Genomic DNA, 27,145 nt, shown 5'->3' with positions numbered 1-27,145 from the left:
TCACTGCCTCCTCTTTAGAGTGTGTTTCTACTACTATTCAACCGCTCTGGTGTTTTGCTCGTCCAGGGGTTTCCAACCATCCGTTTGGGCTGAAATTTGGAGGGAAGGATCGTCTGACCTTACTCCAAAGCCTCACCGAACATTTTTGCCTTAGTATGTCCCATATCCCCTACAATGCACTCCTCGTGTTAGGGTTTTTTGGGTCTGTTGTGGTTTTCAGCTGCTGCCATGGCCTCTTCGACTGCTGAGGCTGTTGGACCGGTTGGAAAGGCCCAATTAGACAAGGATGGGTCTTTTACACAAACCCCCTTAACTGCTCCCTAAATCCTTTCGTCCTCTGTGCATTCGGGTTTGGGTGCTCTGAATCTTGGCCCCGCTTCATTGATGGAGAACCAGAGGGGCTCGCTTTGGGCCGCCAAACATACGGATAGATCTCGGGGTTGATCTCAACCCAGATCAGCTTCCAAGAATCTGCAAACAAATGATCAGCAAGGCAAAAACTCCAGGCCTCCTCCTGCCCATACTTGGGCCAACGTTGCTTGGCCTACGACTAAAGGGTATGACTTATCTTATGTTCCCCCTTCCTTTGTATACAGTAAGCCCGTTGTTAACTTATTCGAGGAAGTACTTGAGGTCATCGATCTGAAATGGACAAGTGCCTAGTTGGATATTACGTTGGGAAGAAGCTTCCCTTCAAGCTCACGGAAACAGCTTTGAAACAAACCTGGGGTCCGAAACTTGCGAAGGTCCTGGCCAACGATTAGGGCTTTTTCTTTTTCCATGTTCTCAATTCAGAGTTTAGAAGGAAGATACTTGAAGATGGTCAATTAATAGTTGCAAGAGTTCCCTTGATTCTACAACAATGGAAACCATTGATGGAATTGAAGAAGGATAGGCAAACCTCGGTCCCAGTTTGGATAAGGTTGAAGAACCTCCCGTTTGACCTCTGGTCGACGCCTGTGATAAGTGCTATTGCAAGTGCTGTTGGGAAGCCTTTGTATTAGCGCACAGAACAAATGAAAATGATCTCATTCGCCAGAGTTTGTATTAAGATTTATGCTAAGCAGCCAAGGTGTACCTCAGTTGTTGTTAACCTTAATGGAGTGTCACGCATCATTGATATTGAATTTGAATGGAGACTGGTGGAATGTCCCAACTGTGGTGCTTTCGGCCACAAATGTGCGAATCCTCTAGCCCCATCCTCTCCGGAAGAGACTTTGCAACAAGCCCATACCATTGACTCGCTTGTTGCGCCTGGCGATCTTGTGTTGGCTCTTGCTCCTACTCTGGCGGTGGCAGATCTACCTCCTAGGCCTGAACAAGCATGGAACCAGGTTATGAGCAGGAAGAAAAAGCCCTCCCTTGCAAAGGAAGATGCTTCGGCCCTTCCGGCATCTCCCAGAGGAGAAGGGCCCTGAAGTTGATGGATACTATCACTAAGAAAGTTATGCCATCTACCTCTACTAGGAAGGCCTAGAGGGGTTTTAAAAATATGTCTAAATTTGATGAGGGTCGTTCCATACTGTTTGAGGAAAGGACCAACCCAGCTAGTCCATCTCTTGTTCCTTCAAGGTCCAAAGAAGTTTCCGATGGCTCGGCTAGCTCAATCAGTAGCTATAGTGAGGATGATCTGGTATCTCCTCCCCTTTCTCCGAAAGCTCCTCCTACCATTTCAAAGGTGGGAACCATGCAAGATAAAATGCTGAATCTTTGTCCACCTCCGCTCCCTTCTGCCATCCCTACTCCGGTAGCCAATCGGTGTAGGACAAGCAAGCAGAGGTAAGCCTCCCCCTCCTCTCTATATGTACATAGGTTTTTGGAATATTAGGGGCCTTGTTGGCCCCTCTAGGTAGGCGGAGGTCCGCAACTTGGTGATCTCAAATGAGTTGTGTTTTGTGGGGTTATTGGAGACTAAAGTCCCATAGTATCTCTTCACTTCCATTTCATTAGGGCTGATGAGGGATTGGTGCTGGATAGCCAACTATGAGTACTTTCCCAGAGGAAGAATTTGGGTTGGCTGGAACCCTCTCCTTGTTAATTTTGAAGCCACATCGATCAATGATCAAGCGATCCATGGAGAGTTAAAATTCTTGATCTCCGGCATGGTCTGTTGTATTTCAGCTGTTTATGCTGAGCATTCTTTCTCTTCTCGGAGACCACCGTGGGCGGACCTTGTACTTAAGAGTACCACTTTGCAGGACTTGCCTTGGCTAGTGGCGAGTGACTTTAATGCTATAAAAGACCCATCATACAGATTAGGTGGCACGCACTCGTGGTTCCTGTGTTTTGATGAGTTTGGTCAGTGCTTGGAACAAGCAAAGCTTGATGACCTGAGGTATGTTGGCTTTCGGTTCACCTAGGCTACTTCTTCTGGAGTCAATCGAAAGTCAAGAAAGATTGATAGGGTCCTTATAAATACTAAATGGAGCTAGGATTTCTCATACTCGGAAGCTTCCTTCCTAGTGTGGTATTTTTGATCATACCCCTATGGTAGTTAAAGTCTCAAATCCCGTTCTCCGGAGGAAGCCTTTCAAGTTCTTTGATTATTAGATGAAGCATCCGGATTTCAGCTCAATTGTCACCCGAGTTTGGGAGGAGCCAGGAGATGGTGTTCCTATGTCACGCCCCGATCTTCGGGCACGCACACATCCTTCTTCTTGGTCGATTTTAGAATGCGATATCCAGGACTATGTATCGCCGACCCTTTCATTTATATATACACATGCGGAAGTAGTTATAAATCCCCAAACAATAAAACAATGGGATAGAAAAAGCAGGCCACATTTTTCATAGCGAAAATTTACAACCACACCTTTTTACACACATCTCATAATATTCTACAATACTATATATACGTAAGTCTGATCTAACATCTATTCATATGTAGACAAGGTCTGACAAGACAGGACGGGATCTCAGTCCTCATTTAGGTCGTACTCGGGGTCATCCTCGGGGTCTTCCTCCATGTACTCCTCTTCGGGTTCCTCAACAGGGATCTCCTTGTCAGATTCCTCCTCTTTAGGCTTCTCATCCGGGTCATGAAATGGTTATTCAATAACCACTGAGACAATGTCTCAGCAAGTTCTACCCCTTAAGACCCGATTAGTAAACTAATACACCTTAGGGCTGCCTATGCACAATATGAGTCAGAGGACTTACCTTGGCCTCAGATTCCACCTGCATATTAGCACAGATCAAATAGGCACCTAAGCAATTACATCACTGATCGAAGCATCGATCAAATCAACCTAGTCAATTACACGCCAACAAGACCACTCACGGTCATTTCCATTCAATCAATCAATTCACAATATCAGATCAAAGCAAAGATCAATTGACTTAATCGATTACATAGCAACGAGACCATTTCCGGTCATTTCAACTATTCCAACTCAATTCCCAATTATGAATCACGGTCCTTAGGACACAACTTATTTATAGGTGGTAATCACAGCTCCGTCAAGCAACTTTCTTAGATTTAGTGGCTTTATGGCCCCACTCAACACTTTCAATGTTTAATGGCTTTACGGTCCTACTCGACCAATCAAGATTTAATGGCTTTACGGTCCCACTCGACCCTTTCAGGATTCAATGGCTTTATGGTCTCACTCGACCAATCAAGATCAATGGCTTTACGGTCCCACTCGACCCTTTTAAGATTCAATGGCTTTACGGTCCCACTTGACCAATCAATATTTAATGGCTTTACGGTCCCACTCGACCCTTTCAAGATTCAATGGCTTTACGGTCCCAATCGAGCAATCAACCATGACCAACGATATTGCACTTCGTAATTAAATTCCTTAACCAAATAATCAAAATAAACCCAATAGGAATATATCATAAAATTTCATAGTTAAATCAATTCGGCACAATTCGAATCTCAATTAAAGAAATGTACTGCACCACGACGATCAGCACAAAATTCCAGTCGTCGGCCATCCCGGTTGAATTTTCGAAAAATAAATAATTAAGTAATTAATTTCGAAAAATAAATAAATACAATAATTCCAATTTAGCACAACATAAAGATCAATTAAATAAATGGATTGCGCCACGATCATCAGCATAAAATCCCGGTCACTGACCATCCCAGTTGAATTTTCGAAAAATAAATAATTAAATAATTAATTTCGAAAATTAATATTTAATTTCTAAAAATTCCATTTAGGCCCGAATTGCCTAATTAACACCCGATAAGGGTCAGGAAAAATCCCACGAAGCATCCAATAAATACTATAGGTAATTCTCTATTTAAGTACACTAACCTAACAACTAATATGCAATGCAATCAACTAATAAACGCTAATCCATTCTAATATAACCACATAATTGCACTTAATTAAATCTAATCAACCTTTAAGTATAATTATCAAACTAAGAAGGCATTAGTGAGTAAAACTCACTCAAAACGACGAGGTCGACGCGAGGATCGACTTTCCTCAAAGTGGGCCGAGCATCCGGGCTCGGGAAGACGGCTAAAACGGGCCAAAACCCCACTGTCATACCCATTTTCTACTTTCTCTGTGCGCTGCTAGTTGAGGCAGTTCCGGCGCCGGTTGAAGTAGCCAAGGGCGGCGGAGGGCAAGGTGGAGCTCCAGCGAGGCCGATGGTGGCTGGAGGTGGTTGGGCGGTGGCCTGAGGTGGCCGAACGGAACTGAACCGAGGCGGAAGAGGGGCTGGACAACAACTCGTTTGGATAGGGGCAGACGGCGCATAGCGGGCAAGCGTGAGGCAAACGGCGACGTGCGGTGGCTCCTGGCGACGTCGGCTACTGCTCTGAACCCAGGCGAGTTGCTTCCGTTTTTGTTCTTCAACTCGCAGGCTTCGAATAGCGGAAAGGGGATGGGGAAGAGCTCGGCGAAAGAGAGAGGGGGCGGAGGGCGTGCGAGCGGCCGCGGAGCAGCGGCGGCGACTTTGGCACGATGGCGGTGGCAGTTCTGGTTCGAGCGACGATGGCTGCTGCTTCCTCTGGTCTTTGATCTCCATGCAATCGAGTAGCCGAAGAAGGAAGATGCAAAGGAGAGAGGCAGCAACGGGGAAGAAAGGGGGAACCGGTTTCCCCTTTTTCTCTCTCACTCTCTCTCTTAGGTCATCCACATGTCACCCACACCAGCTGTCATCCACCCACTCTTTTTTTTTGACAATTATGCCCCCTTCTAGAAGCATTTAGGTAGGTTAAGGTGTTGGGTAAATGTGGCATACGAATTTGCTATTTTTCCCTCTTCAATCTTACTTAAATTTGTTCACTTTTCAACAAACAATTTCAATTGAAGCCTAAATAAATCCATCAAGGTATCATTGTCCATTTCATGACTTTTCCCGTCATATAATCCAACTTGCATCCCAATTTCACAATAAAAACGGTCCTCTGCAAATTCTGATAAAAAACGGCCATAACTCAACTTTTTCCCAAAAGTCTCAGTTGTTAGAAAAATCTTTTGAGACTGAATTGACGTTCCTAAAATTTATTGTGACATGACAGACTTTTCAATTTCTGAAATCGGACTTAGATTGGCGGTTAATTTCACTTGGACGCGTTTTGAGCATGACCTAAGCTATTGGGTAGTTTTTAGAACTTTTTAGGACAAATGACCCGTGGTCGATTTTCTTCGAGCCACTATGAACCCACTCGACCCATTCGCGATTCTCAGTTGTCGTGAAAATCTTGAGGATTCAAATACGGACACGGGGTACCAAAACAATAAGAAAATCAGTTTAGTGCTGGTCGACGAGAATTTTCCAATTCAGTGGTGTCACCCACGATTGGCCAGACATCTCTATCGAACCAGCCTATCTTTGATTTCAAATCGATTTTATACTGTGTCGCAATGATCTCTAAAGATGAGTACGGTCGAGAAGTCGATTCCTGGTCGAATTCTCGAGTCTATCTTCCTTAAAGTCCTTAATAGCCTACCTAGCTAGTCTAGTTATCTCGTGAGTGGCCAACTCAAAGAAAAACATTGTAGTCGCATCGATGAAATGCCCAATTTAACCAATCGAAATTAGAGCCTGAAAATCAGGATGTCACATCCTATGTATAGGCTTGTGTGCAAGCTCAAATCCCTTAAAAGCTCATCTTAAGCAACTTAATAAAGACTCTTTCTCTAACATCTCTACCCGTACTTCAGAGGTGAGGATTGCTCTTAGGATCACCCAAGCTAGCCTTCAGTAGGATCCAACCAGTGTAGTTCTTGCAGACTTGGAGAAGAATCAGCGGCGGAGCTTCTTGGACCTTCATGGTCAGGAGGAGTCCTTCTATAGGCAAAATTCTCGGATTAGGTGGCTTCAAGAAGGCAACCGAAATACAAAATTTTTTCATCATTATGTCAATAAAAGATAGATGAGGAATAGAATTCTTTCGGTTATGGATACCTCTGGTAATCAAGTCACTGAACCGGCATTGGTGTAGTAGCAATTCATTACCTACTACCAAGATCTCTTCACACCGCGGTCAGTGCAGGGGAGACCTTCGGTTAGGGAGATTCCAGAGGTTATTCGGCGTCCCCTAAAGGAGGACCAAGTTAGTTTTCTGGTTCGACTTGTCACTGATCTAGAGATTATGGATACTTTCTTTTCATTAGCCCGGGGAAAGGCACTTGGACCTGATGAGTTTACTGTCGAGTTCTTCAAGCATAACTAGGAGATGGTAGGACAGCTGGTCACTGTAGCGGTGAAAGACTTCTTCATTACGGGAAGGATCCTAAAAGAGATTAACAACACCATCTTGGTTTTGGTACCACAAATCCCTAATGTGACTACTGTGACTGATTATAGGCCTATTGCCTGTTGTAATACTATTTACAAATGTATCACTAAAGTGTTGGCCAACCGGGTAGTTATGGTCCTTCAAGATGTAATAAGCCCCTTCCAAAGTGCCTTTGTCAAAGGTCGTCGGATCAGAGATAATATCCTTTTGGCCTAAGAGCTTTTTGCTAGTTTCCACCTTGATCTTTACTTTCCTAAGTGTGCAGTAAAAGTAGACTTTCGGAAAGCCTATGATATAGTGGACTAGGACTTCCTTGAGTTGGTTCTCCAAGCCTTCGGTTTTCCTGACCATCTGACTCACCTCATCATGGTATGTATTTGTACTCCTAGATTTTCTAGTGCGTTAAATGGGGAGTTGCACGGTTTCTTTGCTAGTGGTCGAGGTCTATGACAGGGCGACCCTATATCTCCTTACCTTTTTAACTTAGTAATGGAGTTTTTTTTCGGAAATTCTCCATCTTCGCTCTATGAAGCCCGAGTTCAGATTCTTCTAGAGATGCAAGGCAAAAAACCTTTCACACTTATTCTTTGCGGACAATGTTTTCCTTTTATGCGGAGTAGATATGCCTTCCATTTCTCTCCTTAAGGAAGGACTTGAAACATTCTCGACTTAGAGTGGTTTGTACCCCAAATCAGGCAAAGGTGAGGTATTTCTTGCAGGAGGTTCGACGTAATCAAGAAATCAAATCCTTCTTGCTTTTGGTTTTCAAGAGGGGTGCCTTCTGGCCCATTATCTGGGGGTCCTCATCATTACATCAAGGCTTGGTAAGGCGGATTGTTGTGCTCTCATCAACCGCATCACAGCTAGGGTGCAATCTTGGACTCATCGTTTTCTGTCTTTTGCCAGCCGGCTTCAATTGATCAGGTTCGTTCTTCATGCAATTCAAGCCTTTTAGGCGAGTGTTTTCATTTTGCCTATAGCTGTTTTTGGATCAAATTGAACAAACGCTAAGGCAATTTCTATGGAAAGGCCCAAACTTGGGTAGAGGTGGTGCTAAGGTAGCCTAGGACGATGTTTGCCTTCCCAAAAGGGAAGGAGGGCTCGGCATTTGTAGACTTCGGGATTGTAACAAAGCAGCCATGCTCAAGCATATATGGATCCTATTCTCGGACAAGAAGTCTCTGTGGTGCAAGTGGATCCATTCGACCTTTTTAAAGGGGAAAAACTTCTAGGTTGCTAAAAAGCCTACCATCTATTCGTGGGTCTAGAAGAAATCCTACAACTTAGGAGGGAGTTCCGCAACTCCTTCCTTTGGAGGATAGGGGACAGCCATTCGATGTCTCTTTGGTTCGACAATTGGCATCCTAGGAGTCCCCTGAACCTAATTTTTTCGGATTCACTCATTTATAGCTCCGATTTGTCCAGGGAGGCGACAGTTGCTGATCTCTTCTCTCCTTCAGCCCAGGCTGTCAAGACTGTCTTGGAATCTTGGGAGCATCCCCTCTTGGTCCTATCTCAGAACCCAGATCGTTTCTTATGGTTGGAGAGCTCGAAAGGCTATTTTTCCGTTACTTCGACTTGGGAGACCATTAGATGTAAGAAGACACGGGTTCATTGGGATGCGTTCATCTGGAACAACTCGATCTCTCCACGGTATCAAGTTAACCTTTGGCTTATTGTCAAGTGCAGACTTCCTACCCAAGCTATTTTATTATCTTATGGCAGAATAGATAGCGGTTCTTGTGCCTTTTGCAACTTAATGCCGGATTCCATTGATCATCTTTTCTTTGAGTATTGCATTACTGCCGACATTGCTATCTTTTGGGCTACCAGGTGCAATCTCCCATGGCGCAACAGATTTTGGATAGAAAATCTCCATTAGGTCATTAACTTGCTCTCGAGCAAGGGTTTTTACAAGTACATTGCCCGTTTCTCTTTTGGTGCCCTTTGCCATATCATCTGGAAACACAGGAATAGTATCTTGTTTAGAGAACAGCTCTTGGCAATTCCGATCATGAAGAATCACCTCTTTAAAGTCATCAGAGACAAGGCTTTGATCTTTAGAGATGTGGAGGATAATGCAAGGAATAGGAGGCTTCAGCGTAGCTCGGGTATCGACCCGGTCATCTTCTCTGCAGGGCAGGTCGAACCTCTTCCTTAAGGTTTCGGCTTCCGGCGTGTTTTTTGTTTGTTTCTCTCTTTTGATTGGTTGTTCAGCTGTATTGTTTGTAGCCATTTGTTTTATTGTGCCACTGTTGGTAGTTTTCGGCTGTGCTATTTTTAACCGTTGGTTTGTGCTACCTCTGTTCGGTTGTCCTTTTACATCGCGGCACCCTTCCATTCATAATGTCTCTTTGCCATTTTGAGTGTAAGTTCTTGGTGCCTAATCTCATTTGTATAGTTTGGTTAAAGCTTAATATATTTTTACCTTCTACCAAAACAACAACAACAACAACAACAACAACAACAACAACAACAACAACAACAACAACAACAACAACAATAATAATAATAATAATAATAATAATAATAATGTAAACAATATACCAGGTGGCGATTATTACGTAAACAAGCTTCTAATTTGCAATCCATGTCAAGATCGACAAGTAGGTCAAAACGACTACTTGAAAAGATCATAGACCCAAAAAAAAAAAATACCACTATGTGGCAAAGTAAAACGAAGCAGATCTTTTACAAAATGTCCTGAAAAAGGGGAGTCCCAACACATCACTAGTTCATAAATGTCAAGACATATACTCCTTTCTTTCTTAGTGCTCCTCTTGATCTGAGAACGAAGCGACGACATCAAAATCAAGCCTAGAAAATGCCACAATCAGATGGTAACCATGCGGGAGCTCGAGGAACATGAGGGAGCTGAGAACAAAGCTGATCTGCAACATCAAAGGGGGAGAAGGAGGAGGAGAGGGAGGAGGAAAGGGCGTGGCTTGACTTTGAGCCTAATTAGCAGGTAGAGAGAGAGAGAGAGAGAGAGAGAGAGAGAGGAGAGGGGGGAGAGGGAGGAAAGATGGACATTTTCACTTTGTAGGGAAACATGATGACAAAGCGAGTCACATGAGTGTTCATCTCGTTTAAAAAAAAAAAAAAAGAAACCGAAAATCAGGTTTGTAGGTAGATGAAAACAAAATATTAGAAACTTGATTGTCAAAAACATTATAAATTTGATAAACCCCATTCGAGTTTGGGAGAGAAAATCAAATGAGACCCGAAAAATGAGACGTGATGTTTTAACTCATGGCAATGTATCTTACATTATCAAAGAGACATGGATGATATATTAAAGAACTCCCAGTCAACCTACTACTATTCCTTATCTGTTTTGGCTAGATCTTAAATCAACCAATTGCCATAAACATTACATGAATTATTCAATTTTCAAAGTCACAAGCTTTTTTCATGTAATCCGTATAATCAAGGATTTATGGTGGAAAAACTAGTGCCCTTAAACTCAAAAACTTTTCTTGTTAAGCATGCTTCCCTGAATTCCTCCACCGCAAAATTCGGAAAACCCGTCGCAAAAGGAAAACTGCAAATATACAGAGCCAATTTCTTCTATTGATAAAATGCATACTTTAAACTAAACAATGTAAATCAAAACCAAGTAAAGCTATTGACCAGATCTTAACCAGTTCTGCAATTACAGGAAAATTCTATGGTGATTTAGTGAAGATGTCATGTAAATTAGGGCCAGTAATAAGTAGCTAGCAAATACATACTTGGCGTGCTCATAGAACAAGGAAAAAAAATTCTCTGATGTCCAAACCCAAAATTAGATTTTCATCAAAACGATTGTGATAGTAATTGACCAATTGTCACATCCTTTAGTGTCCATGTGCCACATTACCGAGTGATCCTATATCCCTTCATTGACAGAGCACAAAAGCACACCTCAATTTTTGGAAAGGTAATTGATTACTTATACGGAGCTTTAAGGCCTATTTGGTAACATTTTTATTTCTCTCGATTTCTGTTCTTTTTCTTTTATTTCTCAGGACAAAAAAAGAATAGAAATCTATTTGATAGCGTAAAAAAAAAATCTTTTTCTTTTATTTCTCTCAATTTTTATTCCTTGAAATAAACTTATTAATTTTTTTAAAAAAATCTAAATTACAAAAAAATTTGTTAATTATATCAAACGCATTCATGTTCTTTTTCCATCCCAAGAATAAAAATTGTGTAGTTACCAAATATGTTTTTTTAGTTAGAAATTGTTCGGGAAAATAAAAATTAAAAAAATACTATTTTTAAAAAGAAATTGTTCCTTGGAACCAAACGGACCCTTAGAAATTGGAACCTAATTATTTATGTAATTTTAATGGACACAAAAAAAAAAAGAGTATCTTAACTCTCTTCAATAGATCCTTCAAATTAGCGTTTTTGTTGAAATGATCATGTACAGGCTGCATAAGTAGAAACGAATTATAAATTTGGCCAAGGAGCTTTTGATAGACATGTATCCCCCCTAAAGTTTGCAAGGGCTTCTATTGCTGAAATTGCAAACTAAGGGTATACTCCTAACATTCATGCATGGAAATTCTCATGCTGTCTTTCAAACTTGGAGAAAATCATGTAGCTTGGCTCCTCATTCGCGACGAGAGCATATGGTCATTCTGGATTCTCAACCACGTGTGCCTGCATAAAAGATGCTCATGAGGATGGAAGGATAGCTTACCTGAAGAATCTTATTCAAAGACTTTGAAAGGGCTAGCTTTAGACCACCGGGATGCAAATCTCCACTTTTGTAGTCGAACACAAGTTCATCAAAGCTTTTGAAGTGCCTACACCGCAACATAGCAAGAAGGAGAAACAAAGGAGGTACGGACACCTGGAGTGCCAAAACTTGGCATGGAAGGATACTTAAGTACCAAACATTTGGAAAGTGACACTTAAGTGCTAAAATAGGAGCAAAATGGATCACTTAAGTGCCAATCCGGCCAAAATTCGGCCAAAATGTAGACGTGACATTTTCCGGCGACATGCTTAACCGACGTGGCAATTTAAAAAAAAAAAAAAAAAAAAAAAGCACACATGGAGGAGGAAAACGACGTCACCCCATCCACTCTGCCTTGACCAAGCTAAACGACGTCATTTATCTTATTTAGGGTTTAACCGGTCATCGTCGCTTGCCGTCGTCACTCACCGTCGTCTCTTGCCATCATCCCTCGCCGTCATCGCTCGCTCAGGTTTTTTCTCTTCTTCCTCTCCCTTGTGGTAAAATTAGGGCTCCGACTCGTTTATTATGGCTCCAACTTGAAATTTGGGGGTCGGCTGGGAAATCTTGGGCTTGGATGGTATTGATGTGAGATTTAGGGCTAAGATGTGGTGCTAGAACCTTATTGGGGATTCGAATTAACAGTTTAGGATTGGCCTCGAAATGTAGGGCTCGGCGTAGGGCTTGGCGGGGGGAAAATTAAGGCTCAGATGTGGTGATAGGTACTGTGATGTGTGATTTAGGGCTCAGATGTGGATTGTGATGTGCGAAAGTAATTTGTAGGAGTCGGATGTGAAATGTGATGTGCGATGGTGATTATTAGGGTTCGGAGTAGTTGTCGTGGGAACTTCTGGGCATTTTTTTTTTAAATTGCAGTGTTGAAATTGGTGTCATGAGAACCCATGCTTATTTGGGGGACCTCTCCATATTTTAAGGGAATGCGACATAATCAAAGTAGCTGTCGGGTGGGGACATCTATTTGTCATGAGGCCATCTTTCCAATTAAAGTAACTGTCGTTTGACCTGTGCATCTTTTCCCTCTTTCTTATCTTTTCTTTAATAAAGACTGTAGGGACCTTCACATGCAATTGTCTGTTGTCCTTTGTGAATGTGGTCCCAAAAGTTAATTGTATTTTTTTACTATTTTGTTGCAGAAATGGCTCATGATAAGGATTATGTTGCTGTCATTGTTTGCTACGGTGGGGATTTTCCGGTTGGGGAGGATGGGTGGGAGTATGAGGGGAGGGGAATGAGGGTAATATCTTTGTAGATATAAAGAAGTCATCTTATATTAGATTTGTTAGGGATATAATGACATATTTGCCTTGTAAAGTACAAAAGTTGCTGTACTGTGTTCTTGGGAAAAGCTTGAGAGATGGTTTGAGCTCTCTCCCCTTCACGAAAAGGAGGAGTTCGAATCCCCTCACGGTCGCTTGGGGTCTTAAGTGAGACGCCGGGGGTGGTGGGTCCTCTCGTTTACGTGTCCCCCCAGGTTTACTCGCCGGCTGCCCGCTGTACGGGGTTCCTGGATCACCAAAAAAAAAAAAAGTTTTAGGGATGTCCTATATCATTATCTTCACGGCGAAGAGGCAAAAGTATATGTTGAATACAATAGTGATAGTGAGGGTGAAGATGATGACAAAGAAAACACCTAAGTAGGAGAAGGAGGAGATGGTATTCAAGCTAGTACTGAGGTTAGGGATGAAGGAGGGCATGATGAACAAGACGGGGAGGAGAGGGGCGCAGATGTTGTTCACCGATGTCACTATTACTGAATTAGATTGGGAAGTAATTGAAACCAGTGATGGTGATGATGACGACAAAGGGTTGGCTGCTAAAAATTTCTTAATCTTAAGTGATGATGACGACGACGAGGAGCTTACACAGTCAAGGAAAAAATAAAGGGACTTTTTGTCAGATAGATTTACAACTTTGCAGGTAGCTGATAAAGTTCCAAATAGAGATGAAGGCTCTACAGATGTTGCTGGCGTTAGTGGCTAGGAGACGGATTATGTAGAAAGCATCGAGACTGCTACTTCTCAGGACGAGCTTGAAGAAGATCGAGGAGTTGTGCGTAGAAGGAAAAGTAAGTTTCATTTCTATGATTCATCCGTTGCCTCTCCTACTTTGTCAGTAGGTATGAAATTCCAAGATGCGAAACAAGTTAGGGAAGCTATACTGTGGAACTCTATTGCTGTACAAAGAAATATTGACTTCATTAGAAACACTAAGAACTTTGTAAGAGCTAGGTGTTTGTAGCAAAATTGTCAATGGAAGATTTACGGCGCATTTGTTAAGAGGAACGAGTCTTTCAAGATTAGAGCCTACCAAGAGAAATACACTTGTTCCATTAATTTTCAAAACAAAAGGGTAACAAATGCATGGTTATCCAAGCACTTCTTCGATCTGATCAAGCTGATGCCCGAGATGAAAAGTACTGACTTTAGGATGCTGGTGAAGGAGCATGTAGGCATTAATGTATCTAGGAATCAATGCAAAAGAGCAAAGCAAAAGGTGATAAAGATACTTATTGGCTAGTATGACAAAGAATATGGGCAGGTGTGAGAGTATGCTTGGGAGTGTAGGCTGCAAAACCCTTTAAGTAGAGTATATGTAGAGGTGGTGGAGAGGCCGCTTCCTGATAGTGGGACCGAGTTCGATAAGTTCTATGTATGCTTTGATGCATGCAGGCGGGGATTTTTAGCTAGTTGTAGATGGATTATAGGATTGGACAGCTATTTTTTAAAGGGCTTGTGCAAGGGAGAATTACTGGCGGCAATTGGAAGAGATGCAAATAACCAAATGTTCTCACTAGCTTGGGTTGTTGTAAGGATTGAGAACAAGGACAATTGGTTCTGGTTCTTGAAAAATCTGATGGCTGACTTGGAGATAACAAAAGGGGAAGGGTGGGCGTTCATGAGCGACCAACAAATGGTAATGCTTGCTTTTTGAAAAATTTAGTCAATTGTTTGTTTTATAATATTAACATGTTATTTGCTTACATTTCTTACTTTGAATTATTGTAGGGATTGGTTCTAACAGTAGCTGAGTTGTTGCCCTATGCTAAACATCGAATGTGTGCGCGGCACATATACGGGAATTGGGCAAAGACCTACAAAGGGGATAAGCTGTAGTTGCAATTTTGGCAATTAGCAAAGAGTACGAATATGGCTGACTTGAGGATAGCTAAAGAAGGACTGCTTCAGTTGACAAAGGAAGATTGTGCAGCACTATTTCAAACAGAACCGAAGCATTGGTGCAGAGCATTCTTCAGTGAGGAATTCAAGTGCGATCACATCGACAACAATATATGTGAATCATTTAATTGGAAGATAATAGATGCCAGATGCAAACCAATCATCTCAATGCTTAAAGATATATGAGTTATGGTCATGACTCGGCTGCACAAACAAAGAGATGAGGCTGCAAAGTGGACTAGACAATGTGGTCCTAGGATTGCCAATAAATTGGATGAGAACTTGGCTGCAAGTAGGTATTGTCATTCCATTTGGAACGGGGATGACGGATATGAGATAATGAAGGGTTTCGATAAGTATGTTGTTCATCTAGATACGAGAAAGTATTCATGTAGAGCATGACAACTAAGTGGAATTCCTTGTGCACATGCCATATGTGCCATCCAGTTGAAATGCCATAATGTAGATGATTACATTGATGATTGATACAAAAAAAATTGAAATGCCTTGCTTCGTATCAATTCATGATGCAGCTAATTAGAAGTAGCAAGTTTTGGGAGCTGATAGATCATGAAACACCTCAACTTTTGCCACTGAAGAAGAAAATGGGAAGGCCAAAATGAAGACGAAGAATGGTGGAGAGAGAGGTCTCGGGTCAACAAAGAATGAGTAGAACATGTGCAAAGATGACGTGCTCTTATTGTCGCGTAGCAGGGCACAATACTAAATGTTGTTAATTAAGGAAGCAACAAGAACAGTTGAGGCTAACTGAGGGGCCTAGTGAAGGGATAGTTGGAGAAAGGCCAACGGAATGGCTAAGTGAGTCGACTGTTCTTCAGTCGACAACTAGAAGCCTAGTAAGTCATAAAATTAATGTTTATGTTGCTTTGTGGTTTATCATAAATATGTACATAATATCCTATTTGGCCTTGTATGTAATGTCTTTGTCAAGTCACGAGAAGAACCTTAATAAGTCATGAAACTGAGGGCCTGTTCGAAGAAGGCAAGGTAGAAGATGGCCAACTGAAGGATTGGCCCAAGTAGTTAAACGGTCAATTCAGTCGACTGTTTTTCAGCAGAGAAAGAAATACCCAATAAATTCAACAATTTGTATTCAGTTTTTCTTTCTTTACGTTATTATATAGCTCGATGTTATATTTATGATGTCTTTTGCCTCTTTCTCAGGTTCGAAAAATGCAAGTTGGAGCTCAATTGCTAACTGAAGGGCCATCACAAGAGCCACCACAAGGGTCACCATAGGGGCCACCGGAAGAATCACTACAAGGGTCACCACAAGTACCACTAGAAGGGCCAATAGAAGGTGTCACTAAAGCTAAAGGGCTACATAGAAGGACAACTACAAGAAGGCCACATGAAGGGGCAGTTACACAAAGGCCATCTAGAAGACGCCTAACTGAAGAATTGGTCAAAGAAACCTCAGCTATAGCTGAAGGGCCAAAAGAAGGGCCCAAGAAATCATAGGCAAGAAAAAGAGCCAACAAATCACAAGTTCTTGAAAGTGACGCCCCTATTCAAACAAGAGGGGTACTTGGGAAGAGGTTAAGACAATATGGCTATGGCCTTTATACAGATGAGCATATTGGAATAGTCATTTTGAATGTAAGTTTTATTGGCTGCATTTAATTTAATTTATGCTGCAGATTTTTGCTGACAATTTATTGTCTTTTTGTAGCCTGAGAGAAGTTCAAAGGTTCTTATCTCTCAAGGCTCAACTCAAAAATCAACAGCTGCACCAACAAAGAAGAAGAAGAAGAAAATATCAGTTGCGCCAACAATAAAGAAGAGCAAGAACCCAGTTGCAGGTCCATTTGAATCAATTCAGTCTGGGACAGTTGCAATTGCACCTCTTTCTGAATCAATTCAGCTTGGGACATTTGCAGCTCCATCTAATTTAGTGGATACTAAGAAGGTTGAAGAAGAAGTCGCACATCCAATTAGAAAGAGTGCGAGGATTATGAATCAAGCGAAAGGCCAATAAAAAGGAGCACGAACAGGGGGTGTTGATGAAATGGGATGTGATATGATTTGTGTAACTTATGAGTTAGTTTTGTAAACGTTTATAATAATTTGCTATGGATGGTTATCTTTTTTTTTTCTTTAATTTGCCATTAATTTTGTGAGACTTAATTTCAATATCAATGGGATGATCTTACTGCTTGTCAAATTCTTTTGCTTTTTATAAGATATGGATTCTACTTTTACTTGCTGCTATTGGTATTGGGTCTGTGGTAGTAGCTGGAGTGCTGGTGTGGCTGGTGGTGGTGGATGGTGATGCTTGGTGGTAGTGGGTTTGTTGTTGGGGTTTGGTTGAGGGCTCGTTTCAAGTGTGTAGTGTGCACATCTTGCACCAGGTTGTGTTGGTGCAAGTCTTAGCTTGCACCAACACCTTCTGCAGCAGACTTAGCACCAGCACAATGGCTGTTAGGTGGTGGCCGGGTGCTAATGTGGTGGCTGGGGTGTCGGTGTAGCTGGTGGTGGTAGTTGATGATGCTTGGTGGTTGTGGGTTTGTGGTGGGGGTTGGGGGCTTATGCTGCACCTGGTGCAAGTATGCAGCGTGAACATTTTACACCAAGTATACTGGTGCAAGCTAATGCAAGGCTCAGCTTACACCAGCACCTTGTGCAGCAACACCACCAGCACGGTGGTGGCAGGAGTGCCTAGTGTGACTAGTGGTGATGGCTTATGGCACAGCTGGTAATGGTGGCTGGCGCAATTTTTAAAGAAAACCTACAAAAAATTGGCACTTAAGTGTCCCATTTTTCAAAAAAAGTAGCACTTAAGTGATCATTTTTTCATCGCGACTAGTACTTAAGTGATTACTAAATACAATTTATGGCACTCGAGTAATCACTCGTGTTTGTCTTGTGTATATGCTAATTTGCAGCAAAACAGAGAAGGTGATGGTAATTTAACTTATGGCAACTTCATTCAATTCCAATATTTGTTGCTGGTTTATGTTTATATTCATAACACATTGACCCAATACACATCCATCATTATTGGTTTATATTCAAGAACAAGCAGTATCTAATTCATTCATTCCCTTTCCTTAACCTTCTTACAAACATAAGAAGTAACCCACAATACATATGACAGTACAAACAACAACAAAGCCATAATGCACAAACTTCTTTAAATCTTTCAAAAAGAAAAAAAGTCTACATTTAATCCAAAACAATTGCATTTCTCCACTCATTTTTAACTATGGCAATCGGAAAAACTTTTTCTCATCTTCAAGTGCTTTACATTTTATCATAAAGTATAATAGACAACAAAACAACACTATAATAAACGCTTGATAACACTTTCGTCTTGATAACACTCTCGTTCAATATTCATCCTTGAAACTTCATTCTTGAAAAGTTTAGCCGAAGATGCTTGAGCTTGCATTGAGTCAACATCGTCCAAATCGTCCACGAACATAGATGAAGATTGATGTCTGTTAATACCACATATGTGGCTCGGTGAGAGAATTTCGTATCGACCCATTTAAAGTATTTGCACTTTGACCCTTCTTTATATCTGGCGCATCCATAAAATCTTCTCCTAGGATTCATTTGAGTCCACGATATTCTTCTTGGACTCGGTAATCCACAAAAACAGAAACTCTGGCCTTCTCCTTCGCTTCGGTGAGAGGAATTTGAGGCGCTGATACGAGTCCTGCTTTCCATTTTCAATATTCGACGATGGAATTTCGGATAAATCAAAATTAGAGTTCGAGACTAGGATTCGAGCACTTCAATAGGGATTTTAGCCGATTTAGGGTTTTAGATTTGGGGCAATTTGGGCGATGACGTCGTTTTGGCAACTATAGAAACGTCGTTTTAGGTAAGTTAGAGTTGAGTCAGCTCTCCGGCGAGCCACCTAGGCAAGCAAAAATAATAAAATATTGCCACGTAGGATTTTTGGCAAGGTTCGCCGGAGGTGGCACTTAAGTGTCATTTTCCTAACTTTTGGTACTTAAGTGTCCCATCGTATCAAGTTTTGGCACTTGGGCTGTACTTTGCCCAGAAACAAAGTAATCAATATACACTAATATTCACCACTGCCCGCGGTAGCCGCGATGACTAGAACTTTAGGGGTTCAAAACCCAGCGTCCCCATTGTGCGACTCACCCGCGGCTGGACCTGTGGTGGTGGCTCAGTTCACCTCGAGTTTACACCACTGGCTGCCGGTTGTATGATGGTTCCTGGGTCACCAAAAACAATATATATATATATAGACACACACACTAATATTCAATTAACACTAGGTAAAAAAGCAACAATGTTTCAAGATCATGGACAGCTCACTAGTCACCGTCGTTATCTGCAGATCACTCCACTCTGAACTCATTTAACTGCGGCAATATGATGTATTTTATGTACTCCAAGCATGGGTTGCCTTCAACAATCTTAGGTGGACAGTATGCTTTTTTTTTTTTTTTTTTATCTTGACATTCACCTCAGCCTACAGATGCCATAAAAAGTTTAATCCTCATAAGATAAAATAAAAGGCGGTTTATCATTACTGCACACTTTATGCAGCTGTCACAAAATTTTACCTCGTCATCACCCATAAAGATGGATGAGGATGGATCACTTTTGGACATTTTTTCTTGGCCTTGCTGCAGACCACGAACCATATCAATATATTATTAAAAAGTCCAACCCAAAAGCTTAAACTTATAAATGAAGGGAGATCACATAAATATAAAAAGTATTTAGGACCCGTTGTCAACCGATGTAGGATAATATTTCAACACCCCAGCACCCCCTCTCACATGCAAGTCAGATTATTAATTGCAAGTGAAATTTCATGGAATTTTTTTACCACACACCTTCCCTTATAGGTGAAGGGAGACCATATGAATATAAAGAGCATTTAGGAATTCAACCCAAAAACTTAAGCTTTATAGGTGAAGGGAGGCCATATAAATATAAAAAGCATTTATGATCTGTTGTCAATCAATGTGGGGTAATATTTCAACACATAACAAAATGATCAACACAAATAACCATTTTAACCTTAGAAAAACAACTAAATTTATAAGAAAAAGAAAGTTAAACCATACCATGAGACAAAATGATAGGCTTATTCTTTCTCTATGTCATCACAGTACTCTCTAGCAAGTACATTCACCTTCCGCTGATCCATTCCCATTTGACAAATGTCAGCCTGTTCAAATAAAAGCATTTTCCAACAACATTTTTAGTAGCGACAAACAAATACAAGTTCGAAGTACATAGAAACCAAGGAAACCAAAATACTATGCATCTGTCTGAATCATGATTCATTCACTGCACTATCAAGTATAACTCAGCACGCACATTTTGCAGACATTCATTTACGGTACCAGAGATCACAAACAGCACTTATAATTAGTGTGTATTTGTGGGGAACAGTTTAATCAAAGGTTTGGACACCCCATATTATCCCACAGAAAGACGTATGAATTCATGCATACAGCTCACAATTTCCTGCACGGTATTGATCGCGCTTGCAGTTTTTAGAAGTCTTCGAAAATAGAATAAACTGCTTACAAGTTGTCATGGGGGAAGCAAAAAAACCATGCAAGAGTTCTTCCTGTAGTTTTCCGATGACAGAATACTATAAGTACCTTCAAGAAAAATATGTCAGCTCAGCACATTGCATGCATGGGTACATAATTTGGGCTCCTGTGAGCTTATCCTGCTCGCTACTACCCATTATCTGTGAGCACCTACAAAAAAGAAAATATGAGATGTGATCTCTAATATCAGTCATGATTCAACATAATAAACGCAGGCCTTAGTTATATACCTGATTAACCTAGGGAGTTCGTTTTGGCCAAGAATGTCCAAGACCAGTGGCCAGTATTCACCTCCCCGGGAGTTAATTTCTTCTGACGACCACGGAAATTACACTTTATTATCTGTGAGATCCATGCCGACAACTTTCCATATTTCAATCATGTAGCGTCCAACAGTTTTGGATTTTCTCCAAGTCTCCACCCATTTTTTTGTTCATCTGAGCAAACCAATCAGCCATCAATATCTTCACTTTGCAACCGGCAGAAGTCATTTTGTTCACGCTTATCGTCTTCATGACTCCCTGCTGCAAAGGAAAATGAAAATATAAAAAACTGATAAAGAAAACCAGTCTCAACAAAATTTAAGGAGCAATCTCCAGATTCATATTGAAAAGCAAGCTTTATTCAAAAAGGTAAGCAAAACAGCAGAAAACAGTGCACAAAGTAGCAAAATGTCTCCAAAATTAAATTAGTCCTCAAAATGACAACTGGCAAGGCAAACCAATCAAACTATGTACCGTGGTGATGATAACTATTGACACCTAAATTTTGACAACCCGTTTAGTCATTTATTGCATTAAAAATTGGGGTTAATTTTATCCCTAAAAAAATTAATTGCATAATATATAGTTTAAGGTGTATTTATTTTTAATTTGCATTTACTTTGGGCCGGTGACAGATGAGTTCGAATTGTTGGTTCAAAAATTTAATTTGATGAGCCGGACTAAGCCTACAAAGCGAGCAAATTGGCCTAAGCCCCCTTTTTTTTTAATGATCGAAAATTATCTCGTGAAAAATAGAGATTTAAAATTTTGGCAGGATAATGATGAATGTTTTTTTTAATAGGGCAGATGGGACAAAAGTATTGCATATGGAAAAGAAATTTTCGTGGATATTGATTTGAAAAAAATTAAAACCCTAATTCTTAGCCAATAAATAAGTTGTTCGCGTAGGGTTTCAGATGGCCACATGTTAAATATACAGCCGCACAAGGGGGTTTTTCTTTCTCTCGGTTCTTTAGGTCGAAAAAATTGAAGTCAAAAGAGAAAAATTGCTTTCTTCTTTTTTTAGGGTTTTTTGGGGGGCTTTTTCTCGAGCTTTGAAGGGAAGAAATTGAAGTTCAAAAGGAAAAAAAAAAAATCGTTGGGGAGGTCAAAGGCAGCAAAGGCTTTGCCTTTTTTACTGAAGAAAGTAAAGGAGAAGGAGATGGGACATAGGGTGCGTTTGGGAGAAGCTTTCGAAGGGGCTTTGGGCATCAAAAGCCCCTTGGGCCAAAATAAGAGTGTTTGGGAAAAACTTTGGAAGCCCCTTGTTGGCAAAGCGGCATTTTGTAAGCTGAAAGCCCAAGGCGGTGAGGGACACGCCTTGGGCTCTCGGCATTCTCGGCATGCCCACGTCTGTTCATTATATTTTTTTTTCTCGAAATCATCCTCACTAATTTTTTGTTTTCCTGTTTTTTGCCCTTGTAGGAGCACTGTTCATCTTCTCCGGGCGTTCTACCTGACTGCGAGCGGCCGGTGACTGGTAGAGGGACGCCGGCGTGGTTGCGACAACCTAGGCGATCGTCGTCGGAGAGTCGGGCGACCTCCGCGAGTCGCGGAGCTCGCCGTGACCCTTCGTGAGTCGCGGTGACTCAACGACCATGGTGAGGGGCCGCCCCGGCGAGTCGCGGCAGCCCAGATTTGGGATGCCGCGGCTCAGATCTGGGCGGCGACCTCAGATCTGAGTCGCCGCGACCCAGATCCTCGCCAATCTGGGTCGCCCAACCCCCGGCGAGCCGCGACAGCTCAGATTTGAGTCGCCGCGACCCGGATCCTCCCGATCTGGGTCGCGCGACCCTCAACGAGCCATCTAGTCACAGATATTCGCGGCGGCGTCGCCGCCGCACCTCGACTTCCGCACGGAGGTTGCGGGGCCGCTCGAGCCATGCAGTCGCAGTGCAGTCGCGACCAGATCTGGTGCCGGAGGCTCGAGCGGCGACTAGATCTGCAACCAGATGGATTGTGACCTTAGATCCGGTCGCCTGCGACCCTCCGGCGAGCGTCGCGCAACCCTCGCCGGACTGCCTACCTCTGCCGGACGGCCTATATCGAACTGCTCGCCCTCGCCGGACCAGTTGCTCCTCACCGGCGACTAGTTCTTGGCCAGCCAACTCTCATTTTCTTTTCTTTTTTTTTTTTTTGAATTTTTGAAAAACAAAAGCCTTTTGCAAACATGATGTTTCCAAACACCATTTTACTCAAAGGTACTTGAAAATGGACTTTCAAAGTACAATTTACCAAACACAGTTTGCATTTTGAAAAACCCCTTTAACTCAAAGATCTTTGCATTTTCCCAAAGGCTTTTCCCAAAAGCCTTCCCAAACGCACCCGTAAAGGGGTGTGCAGAAGGCAGAAAAAGTCAAACAAAGCAGCAAAGTAGTAGAGAGAGAGAGAGACGAGTGAGGGACGCTCGGTAGGGTGCAGCAGGAAAAAAAAAGGGGAAAAAGGAGCTCCTATTCATCGTCTTCTTCGAGCCTGGCCCAACCGATCCGCCTGCCGGTCTTCGATCCGCTGGTCACCACCGTGCCGGCAGCCGCAGCCGCACCTCCACGGTTCGCCTCCACTCGCTCCGCGCCTGCGTCCACCATTGCTGCAGCGCCGGAGCCGTTCCTCACCCGCGCTGCGCTCACACCGACGTGGCCCGGAGCTGAAGCTCACTGCAATTTCGCCCTACTGCTTCGCCGTTCCACCCCTCACCGTCGCGACTTGCCTTCATCTGCCCGTGCCCAGCAAGTTTTGAGCTGGGTCCTCCCTGCTCTGTTCGTGAGTCACCCGAGACGCCTGCAGCCCTTTGTTCTCCCGACAACCGCTGCTGCTGCTCTCGCGCCGCTGTCCGCTCTACCGCCAGTCACGACGCCGTCGCTGCTGTCTCTCAACCCAGCACAGCGCTTGATCCCGAGTCCCCCTGTGCCGAGCGACGCCCACAGCAACACTCCGCCGGTTTTGCCGCGACCTGCTGCTGCCCGGTCCTGCTTTCGCCGGATTTCCGACCACCGGGACCTCCGACCGACGGTGACCAGCGACACCACAAACTGCTGCCCCTGCACCGTCCTTAGCCGCGCCAAGCCTCCTTCGTGGTCCAATCTACCGGATATTGGGAAAAAATTCAAATCTAGGTAGAGATTTATTTTATTTTATTTTATTAGGTAGGTTTATTTTACTAGGTTGATTTATTTTACTAGGTAGGGTTATTTAGTAGATCTATTTTATCTTAATCTAGTTTTGATATTTTATTTCTTTGTTTGAAATATTTCCTAATGCACGATTGAAATTCCCGATGTACAGCTTCGATTTGCAACCGCATATGAATTTTTATTCCATCTACAAGGCTTTAGAGGGAATAATTGATTGCACGGGGAGTAAAATTGATATATTGATCTTTAAGACTTAAGATCAATTTATCGATTTTATTAGCGAAATAATCAAGTTTGGATTTCAATTCGAATATGGATAACATTTTTTATGACCATGGATGATTTAGTGCTTATCTCTTAATTGTTTTGTTTATCTCTAAAATACAAAAAAAAAATTGCATTTGCATCCCATGTAGATTAGAATTGATTGCATGATAGGTTAGTTAGATTTTTTTAAAAAAAAAAAATGCATGTATTTAAAATAGATAACATTTCACTTTAGTTAGATTTTTTTATTTTTAGTGATTTTAATTACGAATTTTCATGAAAAAAAAAATCATCATGCACATGTCATGTATGACTAGATTCATGAAATGCACGTCATTTAGTGATTGTTGATAGGTTCATTTAATTAGAAATTGTCCGTCATTAGAATTATGACATTTGGTTAATATAGATTGCACATTTAGTAATTGGACAATTTTCATTTCGAATTTCATGAAAAAAAAAAAAAAAAAGAAAACTTAGAGTTAGGTCATTCTTTACACGTCATTGCATATTAGGGTAAAACTGCATGTTTAATTTTATTTTCTATTTAGTTTTCTTTAGGATAGATTGCATGCTTATATTTTATTTATGTCATATAGCTTAGGTCATATTGCCATGCTATATTACTTCATGTTAGGTTAGTAATATGCATTGCATAAAGCATGATTCTCATTAAATAAGTGAAAAAAAAAGAAAAAAAAATTGCGCGTTAATTAAAAATCATATCTAGAACTGTATATTGAATTCTGATCTAACATTACATATGCTTTCGTTGCAATGAGGTAAGTTCTGCAATTTTTTATTATTCACTACTTTATCTGAGTGTTAAATTGGTGGTTTGCACATCCACATGATCACTTCACATAGTGAATTAAAATTAATTTAAGCTGCCTGTAAAACATTTTTTTTCGAAATAAAAAGAGAAAAGTGCCGAAAGGGCATTAGAGAAATCTAACATAATCAAGTTCCCATACCCAAAATCTTTGGTCCATAGAAATGAAATAATTCTCTATTATTTTTCTTAGGTGTCTAATCGATCTACACTAAACTGATTAGTGGCGACTCCCTTTTGCATGCTAGATATTTGAATCTAAGTTGCGAATTGATATGGGCTTGGGAGAGCCCGAGCTAAGTTAGATTTAGTGGTCCATTAGCCTAATTTTAGGTGGTGCACCCGAAATTTTGGTCGCGACAATAACATATAAACTTATTCTGAGTTGAAGCACCCACAACTTGATGTCATCAACTTAAATAGATGCCAAAATACATTTCATTGACTCAACTTGCATCATGTGCATTTTTATCTCTTCCATTCACCAAATTATGAAACCAAGCATCTTTAAAGTTTCACAGTGCAAGCATTGCAGTCTGTCATTTAAGATTTTTCAGAATTTTAAGACTAACTTTATCAAATGATCCAAGGTGTTTGGATATTTTCTAGTGATACTCTGTGGACAACAAACCAAAACCGCGATGTTGTGTTACAGGACCGTTTTGTCTGTAATCTTTATTCTCAACTCGCTAAACAACGAGGCAAAAACTAGGCCACTTCGCCCGGACGAAAGCTAGAAAATATTTCAAGTGCACATAGTTCTCAAATAAAAGGCAGGTACAGAGTAAAAGATGAGAGTTCTTGATGCTACATCAATGAATTAAGATAGGCAAAGCGTTAATTTGCCAATGACAGATGTAGACATTGCCAATGACATGAGTAATAACGTCAAACCTTATAAAGTACACTATTATACTATCATTGGCCAAATGCAAGATGTCAACATAATCAGACTAACTCAAGGAAAATCAAGGGAAAACAAGACCTGAGCAATGTGCATTCTGCCAGATGGTTCGAACCCATCATAGCAAATGGGTTGGGGTTTCTTGGTTAGAAGATTCAGCAGCTCATCTTCCTGAATGCACTCTTCCCCGACGCTCCTCACAATCCGAAACCTCTCCTCTGAACTCATCTTGACCAAAACAAGCCCATTAACCAAACTCAACAAATTTCACGCTTGACAGACATATAAATGCAATCTTCCATATCATGATGAAGGGGAATTCAAATAGCTCACTGGATGGCCGTTGGGCAACTCAAGGAGAAGCCCCCTTCTGCCTGAGAATTGATGGAGAGGGACTCCATTTTATTGGGAGGGGAGTTCTGACCAGGCTTGATTTCCATTTAAATCAAGTTTTCGCGAAACCCCAGTTCTGCTTCCTTCGATTCAAGTAAAATACTCTAACCCGAAACCTCTCGGAACCAAAAATGCAGCTCCTTCACCAACTTAAAACCAGTTCCAAGGAACTGCACAAGCCCAGCGGAAATATGATAACCTCAAGAACCTCCAATTAATTGAACAGTTCATACTAATTGAAACATACGAAAAGAATCATCTAAATCCTAGGCTTCAATTGTGCAGTTTAGAAGGGATTTAAAGCGCCGATTCATGAACACCAATCTAGTCAGCGAAGGGTGATGGCCGGAATATTGTGCAATTTTTATGGAATATTGTTTTATGTAACAAAGCATGCAGAGGTAATCGGCTCCTGGGTGGAACCGAGAACCGGACCGGACAGGATCGGTTGGTTCCCCCGGTTTTCCTTAGTTTCTTCTAAGAAGTAAGAACTCTTCCTTTTTAACGGAACAGAGAGACGTGGCGAGACTCGATCACGACAACCTCACCGACACGAACTCGAAATCCAACGGAGTCAAACACCGTCGATTCCAGCAGATTCGCCAACCACCAGCAACAGAAATCAAAGCAATAACGAAGCAAGCGAAGCGCCATTACATTGAGGCGAGCGTCAGAGAGAGGTAGGCGACGCTGCGGGGGAGGGCCAGGGGACTATGTGGCTACTGTGATGCCGCGGCGGACGCCCGGAGAGTATCCCGCTGTGAGGAGGGTAGGGTTTCTTTCCGTCGTTTCCACCAATTACTTTATTATTTTCAAATAAAAGAAAATTATAACAATGAAAAAAAATGTAAAGAAATATAATCAGGATACTAGTCCGGTCCGGGTGATCCACTTCCGGACAAGGAACTGGAAACCGGACAGGTTATTTCCTGTTTTGAATAACTTTTTTATTTTTATTTTTATTTTTATTTTTATTATTAGGTACAATTTTGTTCCCTCTTGTAATTTGTTTGTCCCCATTATGATGTAACCATTTCAATTTAAACAGTAATTTTTTTATTCTTGTATTAAAACGTCCATTTTAATATAGTTCTTCCAATTTAATGTACAAACATTTCTTATTTGTTATATAATTGATGGAAAATTG

General features: G+C 41.5%; 1 pseudogene; it reads right to left on the bottom strand.

Annotated features, from left to right (window-relative positions):
* Positions 1-9,477: 9,477 nt before the first annotated feature.
* LOC104454506 lies at positions 9,478-25,833 on the bottom strand (annotated as a pseudogene).
* Between the last annotated feature and the right edge of the window lie 1,312 nt (positions 25,834-27,145).

This window comes from Eucalyptus grandis, chromosome 1, assembly GCF_016545825.1.
Source record: "Eucalyptus grandis isolate ANBG69807.140 chromosome 1, ASM1654582v1, whole genome shotgun sequence".
Classification (NCBI taxonomy): domain Eukaryota; kingdom Viridiplantae; phylum Streptophyta; class Magnoliopsida; order Myrtales; family Myrtaceae; genus Eucalyptus; species Eucalyptus grandis.
Note: the sequence above shows the minus strand (reverse complement) of the source record. Positions and strands in the feature narration are given on the sequence as shown.